General features: G+C 44.1%; 2 long non-coding RNA genes across 2 annotated transcripts in view; one reads left to right on the top strand and one right to left on the bottom strand.

The window, feature by feature from the left end:
- The window catches only part of LOC109551039 (uncharacterized), a 96425-nt gene that overhangs the window by 33820 nt on the left and 49038 nt on the right, over window positions 1-13567 (bottom strand). Inside the window, exons 9-11 of the long non-coding RNA XR_012327303.1 lie at window positions 12799-13019; window positions 10319-10423; window positions 5039-5737 (exon numbers count right to left, since the gene is read on the bottom strand). This is a non-coding gene — a long non-coding RNA (uncharacterized lncRNA). The remainder of the gene's footprint in view (window positions 1-5038; window positions 5738-10318; window positions 10424-12798; window positions 13020-13567) is intronic.
- The window catches only part of LOC141276924 (uncharacterized), a 30765-nt gene continuing 28137 nt past the window's right edge, over window positions 10940-13567 (top strand). Inside the window, exon 1 of the long non-coding RNA XR_012327304.1 lies at window positions 10940-11554. This is a non-coding gene — a long non-coding RNA (uncharacterized lncRNA). The remainder of the gene's footprint in view (window positions 11555-13567) is intronic.

Here is a 13567-nt window from a genome sequence, read left to right as displayed (position 1 = left end):
TTTTTTTTTTTTACCTTGGTAAAATACACCTAACATAAAAATTACTATCAGTGACATTTAGTACGTTCACAGTATTGTGCAACCTTCACCACCATCTGGTTCCAGAGCATCTTTATCACCTGAAAAGGAAATCTGTGTCCATTAAGGACCCATGACTGCATCCCCATCCTTCCTCCCTGCTTCCCAACCCCTGGCAACCACTAATCTGTTTTCTATCTACCTCTATGGATTTGTCTGTTCTGGATATCTTACATAAATGGAATCCTCCGATATGTGGTCTTTTGTGTCTGGCTTTATTCTCTTGGCATCAGCGACCCTTCTGGGTACAAATCATTTCCAGTTAATTGCTTTGAGATCTCTTCCATTTCCATCCTCGCTCTTCCCTCCCCAGGCACTCACCAGTGTTTTTGCATCTTATTCGGTGTGCAGTCTCTGGTCTGGGATCGCCACCCCCATGGCGTGCCTCAGGGGCACCACACTGACAGCCCTTCTGCCAGTACTTGTTTCAGGTCTGGCTGGGGCCGCCTGTGGTGCTGCAAGAGCAGCAAATCACCCTCAAACTTTTCCAAGGATTTTTATATTTTAAAATAAGATGTGAGAGGCGCTTTTTCCCTTCTTGACAAATGTAAGTGATAATTAACTGGTAACAGAAAATCTCCCCTGAAGTGTCACAATGTGCTGGTAGTTAACAGAGCCGCCCTCAGAGCTGCACCACAGAGCAGCTCCAAGTAGAACGTGTGCTTGTGGCCAGAAGAGCTGGCACTGCTCCCCCCTTCCAGACATCCAGCCACGTGCACGTGGCACCTGCATTGCATTTTGGTTCACAGATGCAACATAAGAAAGAGCAGCCTGTGGTGCGCTGGGGACAGGGCTGGACTCCAAGTGAGAAGATCCAAGTTTGAATCATACTTGCTGCCGTTTATTAGCGTGACCATGAGCAAGGCGTGAGCCAACCCACCCTTACGTTTGAAAGGAAGGTCGTATAAACAGCAGCTAACCTCACCACATTGTTTTCAATATTGAAGCCAAGAAGACAATCCCATACACAAAAGCTGATTGTAAGCTATGACCATAGTCCCCAAGCAAGTAAACATCATGAAGGCAGGAACCTTGTCCTGTTTTCTGCTGCCATGTCTAATGTATCACTCAAGACAGAGTAGATACTCCATAAGATTTTCATGAATTTGTGAAATAAACAATCATGTTATTATTGTCGGTAACCAGGGTCACACGGTTAGCCACCAAGGAGCATCATCTCTAGATAACTACCCAGACCATTTTTATTTATTGTAACCAAGTTATCACAAGAGAGTGTCTTACCCCATTATGTTTCTTCTAAAGGATGCTATACTTGGAGAGGAAGTGAGAAACATTGTTCTACTAAAATAGAGAACAGGAAAGGGTGACTTCAATTTGAAATGAGCTCTTGTTATGAACCTAAGAGACCTGACGCAAAATATACGTCTTCAGGGATTCATGCTTCTTGGTCTCTACCCACACTGTAATTATGCTTTTTTCACGCCCCGTCACAAAATGAATTTACTCACCAGTGTATATAACACTGCAAATGTTGCGTTTTCAAATCTAGAAGCTTCTCCTGGACTGGAACCAGCTAACTTCTTCCTTCTCTCCCTCCTTCCTCCCTTCTCTCCTTCCTTCTTTCCTTCTTTCTTTCTTTCTTTCTTCTTTCTTTCTTGTTTTGGCAGTCATTTATATATTTTTTTGTTTTTAAACAAACTTTTTGAGGCATAAGTGACAATATTTTAATGTAAATTCCTGACATTGTGTTATTTCACTCTAAATACTTTGAATTTTACCATGCTGAAAAAGATGTTTTGTCATACAACCACAAATGCTGTTATTACACCTAACAAAATAATAATGATTACATCTAATACCCACTCCGCATTCAAATTTCACTAAAAGAACAAAAATGTCCTTTTATACTTGGTTTGTTCAATTCAAGGTCCACCCGCAGCCTTTAATGTACTGAGGACAGAAACTTTGGGTCTTGTTACTCTACTTCTTGGCCTTAGTGCAGCTGGTACTTACTGTTCAGCAGGTCCTCAATGAAACAGACATTTTTGTTTGTTTGTTTGTTTTTTAATGCGGTATGCGGGGCTCTCACTGTTGTGGCCTCTCCCGTTGCGGAGCACAGGCTCCGGACGCGCAGGCTCAGCGGCCATGGCTCACGGGCCCAGCCGCTCCGCGGCATGTGGGATCTTCCCAGACCGGGGCACGAACCCGCATCCCCTGCATCGGCAGGCGGACTCTCAACCACTGCGCCACCAGGGAAGCCCGAAACAGACATTTTTCACGGAACAAATATTTATTGACCTCTCTATGTGCCAAACAATGTCTTACTTGCTGGTGAGGCAAATATAAATCAGATATGCTTTTTGTCCTCAAAACCTCAAAAAGTGGGTGAACTAAAATGAATATTGAAGTAAAGGAATGAAGACAATCAAGGTGAATCTATCAAGCCTAGTATCTGCTATTTTCCCTTCAGAGAAGCTTTTGGGGCAGAGCTTGATGACTTTTCCTAATAGCAGCATCACGTTATCATTTCATAGAACTAAAAATGCAGATTTCAAGTTCCATTGTACGAGCAAGACCTCAGAAAGTCTGCTGAACACGCATTATTTTTTGTTGGTCGTGGTTCAGAGCTGCTCTTTGTATTTCATTTTCAGAAAGAAACTGGATATTTACATATTAGATCACCCTGCTCAGTGACGAAGCCCATCATGTAGTGGCTGTCTGTCATCCACAGGGTAAAGGGTCACCTCCTTCAGCAGCCTGCCAGACCCTCTATAATCTGGCCTTGCCTACTTCTCCAGACTCATCTCCTGCCTCACATCTTAGGCTCCACCCAAAGTGAACAGCTAATTTACTCCACCCCAAAATCCTCCCATATTCCTCTTAGGACTTATGTCCTTGGCCTCCTCCAGGCCTCTGCAAGGAATACTCTGCCTGCCCTTTTCATAACCTCTGCCCCAACACTTGGGCCCTACACATTATTTAAAACTCAGTTCAGGTGTCCCTTCCTCCAGGAAGCCTTCCGTGACCTCCTAGGCTTAGTTGGCTACCCCTCTTTGGGCTTCTAGGACACCTTGTATAAATCTCGTTTAGCACATATGTAGCACATTGTGCTGAAATGATCTGCTGACAGTCTGGCATCTTCCTCCTTCCCTCCCCGTAGACCACACATGACCCTCTCCAGGGCCGGGACTATGTACCCTGCATCTCAGTTCCCCCAGGGCGCAGCTGAGGTCTGGTAATCGGATGCCCTCAAGAATTCTTTAGGCAGAATTCCTAGAAGATGACAGTATGAATTAAGTAGAGTTACAAAATTTTAAGAGATAAAGATCGGGGCTTCCCTGGTGGTGCAGTGGTTAAGAATCTACCTGCCAACGCAGGGGACATGGGTTCGAGCCCTGGTCCGGGAAGATCCCACATGCCGTGGAGTGACTAAGCCCGTGCACCACAACTACTGAAGCCCGCGCGCCTAGAGCCGGTGCTCCGCAACAAGAGAAGCCACCACAATAAGCCTGCGCAACGCAACGAAGAGTAGCCCCCGCTCGCTGCAACTAGAGAAAGCCAGCACATAGCAACGAAGACCCAACGCAGCCAAAAATAAAAAATAAATAACATAAATAAATTTTAAAAAGAGAGAGATAAAGATCATGATGTTCTTTTCAACAATTTCATGATGTTGGAGCCAGAAAGATGTAAGGGAATGTTCTAGTGTAAACCTTTTATTTGGCAGTAGAAGAAACCAAAGTAGAGAGGATGTGAGCATTCATGGACACCCAGTGTCAAGTCCCAACAGAAAAGAGACAACGCCCTTGAGTAAAATAATTCCGGGAGAGTGTGTTTGTTTGTTTGACAAAAGGACTATTTACAAAGAAAGGGATGGGGTGTAGGGGCACCCCAAGGGATAATTTAGTAACCTGAAGTTAGAAACAGCAGAGGAGCTATTAACCATTCCTAGGGTAGGGGAAACAACTTGTCCCTGTTTGCCCAGGACTGTCCCAGTTTTAAAGCTCAAAATCCCATGTCCTGGGAACACCCTCAGTTCCAGCAAACGAAGATGGTTGATCAACCCGTCTAGTGCTGAGGTAGAAAGACAAGGAATGGTCATTGAAACCTGGAAAGAAAGACAGTCCCCTTATACAAGGAAGCAAGTGATCTTCAGACAAGGCCACATTTTTTTCAGAGCAACCTCAGAGGGAGGAGGTCAGGGGAATAGAGACCCTGACTTCACTCTCCTCCTTCCTTCTAACCTCCTGCAGAGGCTCTGCGTGGGGCTCCGCATGAGCCAAGGCCAGCCTGAAGCCAGGTCGCATTGGCCAGGGTTCAGGGCAGAGAACAGGACGCAGGAGCATCAGAGCCACAGCGCACTCAGCTCACCCCACGGGCGACCAGAAGAGCCTGAGGAAGACGCCCAACTCCCCGTCCAATAGGGGCCTCACAAGTCTGAATGCAAGTAATGGGATGGTATTACTCAAGCCCTCAAACCCTCTCCATGATTTCCAGACAGTTCCAATAAACGTGGCTGGGGGAAGGGTGCCTTTAAATTCTTATGCTCCCCTCTGGCTCCCACCTCTTCAATCTACTCATTGCCTTGCCACCCCATGGTTGTTATCTCTGGTCTGCATTGCCCAGATTCAGATGTAAGAAGCAGCCCCTTCCTCAAATCCCACAAAAAACATGCATGCGCAAAGGCAGTGTTTGTGTTTATCAGATCACTGTGCTGGAGATTTGGAGGGAGACCAAACACGAGTTTACATCTCAAAGAACTTCAGGTTGAACTTCAAGCATCCTTGTGCTTGGACTACCTAATGCTCTATAGTCGCTCAGCCTCACACATGTCTTCGCGCCTCTTCCCTCCCATCCACCTCTCCTCTCATACTCTCATTCAATAGCACAAAAAATGCCCCTTGAGTTGAACAGTTAGCCATTTCCTTCCAGGCTTCTGCAGGACCAGTCAATACCCAAGCCCTCCAGAGCTCACCTTGTTCCCCGTGAGTCATCCTACCTGCACCAGCTCCCTCCTGCAATGAATTCTGCTGCCAGCTGTCAGTGGAGTTTTCACGTCCTGTTGTACATTATTCTAGAGGAAGCCATTGATTTTGGTGTAATCCTTGGAGAAGTTTATTAATCAACTTGCATAAAAGTCTCTACCAGTGGCTTTCTTGTCTTGTGGAATCCAATTCTTCCTCTGAACATATCACAGTGCATTACTCTGCTTAGATTTGGCACATTTGAGCATCTTGTAGTCGCTGAAGTAACAGTCATGGCCTGCTGAGCTCGTCTTTTCCTTTCAAAAGGCTGATTTAGGCAGCTTAGGATCTCAGCTCTTTCAAATTACTTTGAGATGAACCTTACTGCATACAAGCTGCCAGTCCAAACGTAATTTTGATTTCCAAATCCCATAGGTTCTGTGTCTTAAAGGATTATATTCAAAATGCCATCTGCACACCCAAGCCTTTTACCAACTTTACGTTTGCCTCTAATGTAGGCAAAACATGAACAAAAGGCCAAGTCCTTTCAGGAAAGCTCAGAACGTTAGAGAGGAGTTTCATTTTCTACACGCGAGACTTGATACAGAAAGCCGAAGGGAAGTGGCTGGACCCGGCTCAGAGCACTGGGCAACTTCTCCCAGTTTATGCTGGTTATTTTGCGGATAATAAGAGAATGTGCTCACTCACAACTTGACTTCAGGGTGGAGGAGGATCTAAAGGAGACCGGGGCAGATTAAATTATTATTAAGTCATTTAAATCATAGAGTATAAGATTGCAAAGCTCTCACATTGTTTTGCCTTAATTCAGACTTCAGTGTTATATAGATATCTGCATCTGTAGGACCTGCTCTCAGTCTTGCATTTGCTATCTTGTTGGCTGGATTTGGTCAATTTTAAAGATTCTTGCAATTAAACATAATTTGACATTACATCTTTTTCTATACTATTATCCATACATCTTATTGTTCAGTTGTAGAAGGAGTTTGTGTTTCTTTAACTTTATACACTACATATACAGAGTCAGAGAGGCATAAAGGAAGAGAATTCCTGTAGGGAAGATCCCTTGGCTTTAGCATTAGCTCTCTGAACTTTGGAGACTGAGCTTTAGCTGTCGTTAGGCTGTTTTTAGCTGTAGATTATGGAAACACCTACCATGAAGGAAACAATACATGTCCTTATGGTTTAAACCCCTTTTGGTTGGGTTTCCTGTTATGTTATGGTGCTGGGTCTAGCATCTCTGCAACTCCCTTGAAGAAAGACTTAGCCCTCATGGTCACAAGGTGGCTGTCACAAGGTGGCTGTCACAGCTGCAGCCATCTTACTTGGCTAAAGTCAAAGGGAGGAAGCAGGTGGGTAGCCAGGTGGTAAGAAAGTACTATCCTTGTATACTACTCTCTTTTTATCAATGAGGAAAAATCCTTCCCAGAAATCCCCTCACCCATCTCATGTGCCTGAACCAGGTCTAGCTTAAAGGGAGGCTGGGAAAGTGGGAAATTTTATCAAACTTTATAGTGGCAGATAGACAAGGGAGAAGGTTTTTCGACAAAACTGGGACAGTTACTGTTCCTGAAAACCTCACAGTACCAAATGAGACCCCTCCTGGGAAAATGCTCTAGAGCTGCTCTATTTAAACCTTTTCCGGAGCTCATGACTCTGTAATAATACAGAAGCGTATAGCAAACCAAGCAGTAACCCGCATAATTCACATGGTGACTATAAAGAAAACCTTCCTCTAAGGAAATAATTCAAAAAGTAAACCAGAAAGTGGAATACGGGAGAAGACTCACACGTGCTTCAAGTTGCCAACCAAATGATATCCCAGGCTTTTCACCATCCAGGTGATCACTTACTAATAAATCAAAAGGGAGGAGTGAGCAACAATTCTTTCACAAAATCACAACATGTTCTGCGTTAGGAATAGACTGTCCTGATGAATGTAAATCGGAAAGCAAACTGGTAAAGGTCCCTCTTTTCTGCCTTTGCAGATATCTCCCTGCCCTTTCCTTAGCCGCACCTGGACCCACTTCCTGAGCACAGTCCGTGCACGTTCGGATGCCTGAAGCTGAGTTAGTCAGGGCAGAAATTAAGCCCCAGCTTAACAATAAGCATTTGGTGACTCATCGAGGCATGCATGAGGGAAATGTCACCAACTTGGCAGACACAAGTGTCTGAAAGAAAACATTCCAATAGAATATACTGCAACACACAAAATCCGCGCACGGAGCCAGGCTTTCTGAAGCAATCTAAGCATATCCAGGGGGTGGGAAGATAAGAAAGATAAAAAAACTATAAGATACTTAGAGTAAAATTCCAAATTCATGCTTCTTTATTGGTATGTGGAAATGTCACATCTAGCATTGTGGGACGTGGCACATCTGTGCTAAGCAAATTTAGGTTAGGTATTCAGTAAATGCTTTTTGATTGACGTGATAGGATTTTTTTCTACCAACAAATATCCATCCGCTTCCCGACTTAGCCTCATCAGAGATAATCCAATCAAGTCCCGGTGTCTAACATTTTCCCCTGCAGTTTAACATCTACATACGCTTGCTGTTCATTTAGCTAATAGACACGGAATCAGAGGAGAGCCACCAGGGGCCTGTCCTTGGCTTTCTTTCCTGGACACTGGAGGGAACAGAGCAAATGGAGGCAATAAGATGAGGGTATAAGGGGCAACCTCCTTAGAGGCAGGAATTAGCAAAGGAGAGGGCCTTGTGGAAGAGGCCATACAGCGATCCCACCAGGCAGGGGATGCCACAGCGGGCCAGCCTTGGGACCCCAGGAGGCTCCAGGCAGAGGGCTTGCAGCCCAGAGCCTCTGACGCCCTCACTCAGCTGCCCTGGGAAACTGGTGACAGAGGGGCTGCTCCCAGCCCAGCGTAAGCAGAGTGGAGCCCGGAGACCAGTGATTCTCAATCAGGGACATTTTGTCCCCCAGCAGGGCATATTTGGCAATGCCTGGAGACAGTTTTGGTCACCACAGTGGGGGTGGGGTGCCCTGCTGCTATCCAGTGGGTAGAAGTTAGGGATGCTGTAAACATCCTACAAGGCACAGGACCAGCCCCCCCCATCCCAACAAAGAATTATCCTGCCCCTCGTGTCAGTGGTGCTCAGGTTGAGAAGCCCCGCCCTAAACAAGGAGAGAGGAAAGAGGAGGTTGGGAAAGAGGCGAGAGCTGCATGGGACTCGCTTCTTTGTCATCAGCACTCAGTTACATTGACTGTAATAAACTCATTCGAAACCCAGCTCTATTGCTAACATATTGCAAAAGCTTGAATTTGATCAACTCCCTTTATCTCACTCTGTCTGGACTTCCTCACTTGCACATTGGGGATGATGGCAATTAGGACGGTAGCCCTCCTAATAGGGCTGTTGTAAATAATTCAGATATTCTTTTCTGAGCTTCATTATGGATGTCCACCAATATTATCTATCTCCCAGAAGTTTTCAAGGACAAGATGAAATAATGCATGTGAATTTATTATGAAGCTTTAAAACACTATGCAAATAAAGGGATAAAGGATTAGAAAGCTGCCTGTGTGTGCTCCACATATAACTAAATGCAAATAATTTAAGAGGGGAAAAAATAGTGTGCCCATTTCTTATTGACAGTTATCTATTAATTATAGTTGGACAACTAAGTTACTTTAAATATATATTCCCCACTCTATCGCCCACATAAGAGAGAAAAGCCTTTTTCAGTTGTAATTTTAAAAATCGGGCTCAATCATGGGACTTCTTTTCTCTGTCTACATCCGTCTCCTAGGCGAGCTCATCGATATCAAGGCTTAAGTACCAGCCTACAACTATGTTCTCCAGTGCAAAACTTTCCTCTGAAATACAGACTCAGGTTATCATTAAATATCCAGTTGGCATCTCAAACTTAGCATGTTTAAAACTGAACTCCTGATTGCCCTTAAATAGTAACTCCATCCATCGAATTGCTCAGACCAAAAATGGAGGGGTCATCTGTGCCCCCATTTCTCACCTCCCACATTCAATAGGTCAATAAACATATCCAGAATCAAAGGACTTGCTGCCTCGTCACCATACTGATTTTTTTTTTTTTTTTTTTTACAAGCATGGCTTTTTATTTATTTATTTTTGGGTGTGTTGGGTCTTCGTTTCTGTGCGAGGGCTTTCTCTAGTTGCGGCGAGCGGGGGCCACTCTTCATCGCGGTGCGCGGGCCTCTCACTGTCACAGCTTCTCTTGTTGCGGAGCACAGGCTCCAGACGCGCAGGCTCAGTAGTTGTGGCTCACGGGTCTAGTTGCTCCGCGGCATGTGGGATCTTCCCGGACCAGGGCTCGAACCCGTGTCCCCTGCATTGGCAGGCGGACTCTCAACCACTGCGCCACCAGGGAAGCCCCACCATACTGATCTTGATTAAAGCTACCGTCACATTGGGACTTCCCTGGTGGCACAGTGGTTAAGACTCCATGCTCCCAATGCAGGGGGCCTGGGTTCGATCCCTGGCCGGGGAACTAGATCCCACATGCGTGCCGCAACTAAGACCCGGTGCAACCAAATAAATAAATAAATATTTAAAAAAAAAAAGAGCTACCGTCACTTTTCTTCTGGATTAGTGCAATAGTTTCCAAATGACCTCCCTCCAGCTGAATTTCAACAGGTTAGTCAAAGTGATCCTGTTACGGGATAAGTCAGCTCTTATCAGCCTGCTGCTGGAACCCCTGCAATGCTTCCCATCCTGTTCTGAACGAAAGCTCCAGTCCTACAGCATCCTCTGCGTCCTGCCTGTCTGGCCCCTCCCTTACCTATTTGGCCATATCTCTCACTTTTCTCCCAACTCTACTCTTCCCCAGCCTCTCCAGCCTTTCCTGGTGGCCTTTGCATTTGCTGCTCCTCTATCTGGAACATTCTACCCTCGCTCACGTCAGGGTTCATAGGTCACCTCCTCACTATTCTGTTTAAAATTGCAAACATCCCCACCCCCGACCCTGCACTCACATTTGCTCTTCTCTGCTTTGTTTTTCTCCATAGTAATTCTTTGCAAATGACAAGCTACTTAGTTACTTAATTATTGCTTTGATTCTCTTCCCCCACCAGAATGAAAAAAGCTCCAAGATGGTAGGAAGTTTTGTCATTTTTGTTCACTACTTTATTCCCAGAAACTACATCAGTGTTTCTTGCATAGTAGGCACTCAATATTTATTAAGTAAATAATGAATGCATGGACTGTTAGAACACACACACACTCACCGCAATGATAAACAATAATTTTTGAAGGAACAGTCCAATTTTATGTAAGAAAAGGAAAATCGTTCACTAATGTTACCTAATTTGTATAACCTTCCCATCTGAGCACAGATATGCCATTTAACACTGGTTTAGAGAGGAAGCTTCAGTTCCCCTTAACTGGTTCCATTCAATGTCCTGGATCCTGCGGATACATAGAAAACAAGACCCATTATAATATCCATCCAGCCGAAAGTTTATCCTCTACCACCTTCATTTGCAGAAAAACCTGGTGAAAGTCTATAGTTAAACTTCTCATTTACTTTGAACACATCAAATTCTTTAGCAGAACGTTCTCTCCAGTGCTCCCCAAACTCTTCATCAGCTAAAGGGCTGTAAGAATTTATTTTTAAGTTGTCCAGAGAAAGCATTCCAGGTGTTAGGATGGAAGGAGGGTTCTTCTAGATGTGTGTAATTTGGCCACAGCTCTGTTTATGTCATGTATTTGAAATGTTAAGAGGCCTGGAGAGCTCACCTGCTGCAATCCGAGCAGGTGAATTACATGTCCTGAGGCCTGTGTGGCTTGGTGTAATTACACCAAGTTTGGTGTCAAGTTCCTCAATCTCTCGAAGCCTCTGTTTGCTCATCTACAAAGTTGAAATGGTAATACTATCTCAGTCCCTGCCAGGATTGGAGACGGTTCTTTGCCTAGACTGAGCCTCACTTTATTTCGTTTAGTGCAGAGAGTAGGAAATTGCAGGACTCCAGGAGCCAAGGCCAAGGATGTCTTCTTTCCCTTTATTTCCCATCCGAGAAAACGCTATGGAAATTCAGATATTACCCTCCCTGCTCCCATCTCTCTGCCAAAGTTGAACTACTTTGCCGTCTGGCAGTCCCAAGCCTCGAAACTGGAACAGTTTCCTTGGTCAGAGAGAAAGACCCAGAGGAGTTTGCCTGCAACCCTCATACGACTTTGACACGATCTGGCAACTGCTTTGAAGGCAGAGGATGTTCTGGCCCTTTAATAGATTCCCAAGAGGAAATGCTGGACCAATGGAGACAGCCAGTCATATCTCTCTCCCATCGTTTGGGATATATTTATTTTTTGTTGTTTTGTTCTTTAATAGAGACATGGCAATCAAACTAGCATACTTTTAAACACAGAGACTTTTCCCAGGAAATTTGCAAACACTGCATGTTTTCTTTCTTACTACATATGGTCTATCTTCTGGGAAAGGACACAAGGATCTTTATAAGAAAAGCAACAATCGCCACAGCCTATTAACTCTGCATTCTAGAAAAAAGAAAAAAGTAGAAAAGAAAAAGAAATGACATGGTGAGTATGTGTGGTGGGGATGCTTAAAGCTCATGAAGAGGTTTTTACCACAGGAGCTAAATAATAATCACGTGTTTCACAGGAGCACTATAAGGGTTTAGTGATAGCAGTGTACGAATTCACAGCACAGTGCGTAAGCCCTTTGTGCTTAATAGGTGGTAGTGCCCTTCTGCCCCTTTTCCGTATATTCATATCAGAATGATGTCTAGTGAAGTTGAATACTTCACCAGCTCTCTAACATCTCTCACTGTCCCTAAAAAATGGGGAAAAACATGATGATGCCCTTTATTTAAAAAGCAAGCAAGAGTGGGGGTGAGGCAAGGGCTGTGGAAACAGGATTTGTTTTCTCTGTGGACTGGTTCCAATGCATGCACATGGTGTCACGTGGACAAGTTAGAAATGTAACTGGTGGAAATAGAGCTCTTAAGACATTTTTGCAACTATAGAAATGATTAAATGATTCTTTACTGAGAGAGGAGCAATTAAATGAATTATGATACATCCCTACTTTAGAATACCGAACAGATGTTACCAAGAACGAGACAGAGCTTGATGTAGAAACTTGATCCTACTTAACACATGTATGTATGACATATGTATGACATGTTTGATATACATATATGGTTACACGTATACATAATATACACACACGGTATATGTACGCCTATATGCTTGTGGGATAAGTGTGTTTACCTGAAAGGCCACAATTCAAGCAGTTAACTATAAAATATTTGATGAAAAATATTTGATGAAAATATATAAAATATTTGATGAAAGGAGAAAAGTGGATATTCACTTTTTATGCTATGCATGTGGCAGAAACATGTAATTCTCATTGACTCTTATTGGCTAGCCATATACTTCTCCAGTTTTCCATTTTCCCATGCATTTCGGTGGAATTGTGTGACTGGTTCCTGCCCATGAAACGTGAGCAAAAGAGACATACATCACTTTCTGTCTGGGATGCTTAAGGTGTGAGTCCTCCAAGCAATTTTCCTGCCACAAAATGGAAGCAGCCTGGATCACTAAGTCCCCACAGAGGACGGTTTGCCGGGTACTTAACTTGAACTAGAGATGCAGTGTGAGACTGTGAGTGTGTGTACTGGGGGCAGGGGCTGATTGTGTAAAGCCACTGAGATTTAGGAGTTAATTAACATAACATATTAGTTATCCATTGGACATAACCAATCTCCCCCACCCCTCCAAGCTTGGCAGCTAGAAGCAACAAATATTTATAAGCTCACTGGTCAGGAACTCAGGAGTAGTCCTCACTGAGGATCTCTCATGAGGCTGCAATCAAAGTGTTGGCCAAGGTGTAGACATCTCAAGGCTCTACTGGGGCAGGAGAATCTTCTTCCAAGCCCACTCATGTGGCTGTTGGCAAGTCTTAGCTCTGCGATGGCGGTTGGCCAGGGACATAAGTGGCCTCTCTATAGAGTTGCTTAAGGCAAGGCAACTTGCTTCCCTAGAGTGAGAGATTTAAGAGAGAGAGAGAGAGAGCACGATCCCAAGATGGAAATCACAGTCTTTTTATAACCTAATCTCCAAAGTTGTATCGCATTACTTATGCTTGTTCTATTTGTTTGAAGTGAGTCACTAAATCTAGCCCACACGCGGGAGGATGAGAATTTCAAGACTGTGACTACACTGGGGCCATCTCGGAGGCTGACGACCACACACAGCATAGCCCAGTCTGCCCTGAACTATGCAGTATTCTCCTCCACCGCATGACATTTTTTTTAAGCATGAGTTACTTTTATAATGTAAAAACCAAACATTAAAACCTTCTTCTATACCATGTTTAAAAAAAAAAAAAAAAGCTACCCAGCTAGAATCTCAGTTGCTTTCCCTTTAAAAAAAATATAGTCACCTAGTGCAAGAGCCAGATGGTAAGATTATCCACTTTGCAGCTCCTCAAAGTAGCTCATTACTCTCCAGTTCTTAAACACGCATCTTGGAAGTGACTCATTTTATCCCTGCTTCATTTGTACTTTTGTCACACTCAAGACATCT

Source organism: Tursiops truncatus, chromosome 17 (assembly GCF_011762595.2).
Source record: "Tursiops truncatus isolate mTurTru1 chromosome 17, mTurTru1.mat.Y, whole genome shotgun sequence".
NCBI lineage: Eukaryota > Metazoa > Chordata > Mammalia > Artiodactyla > Delphinidae > Tursiops > Tursiops truncatus.
The sequence above is the reverse complement of the archived record's forward strand: the minus strand, read 5'-3'. Positions and strand labels throughout refer to the sequence as shown.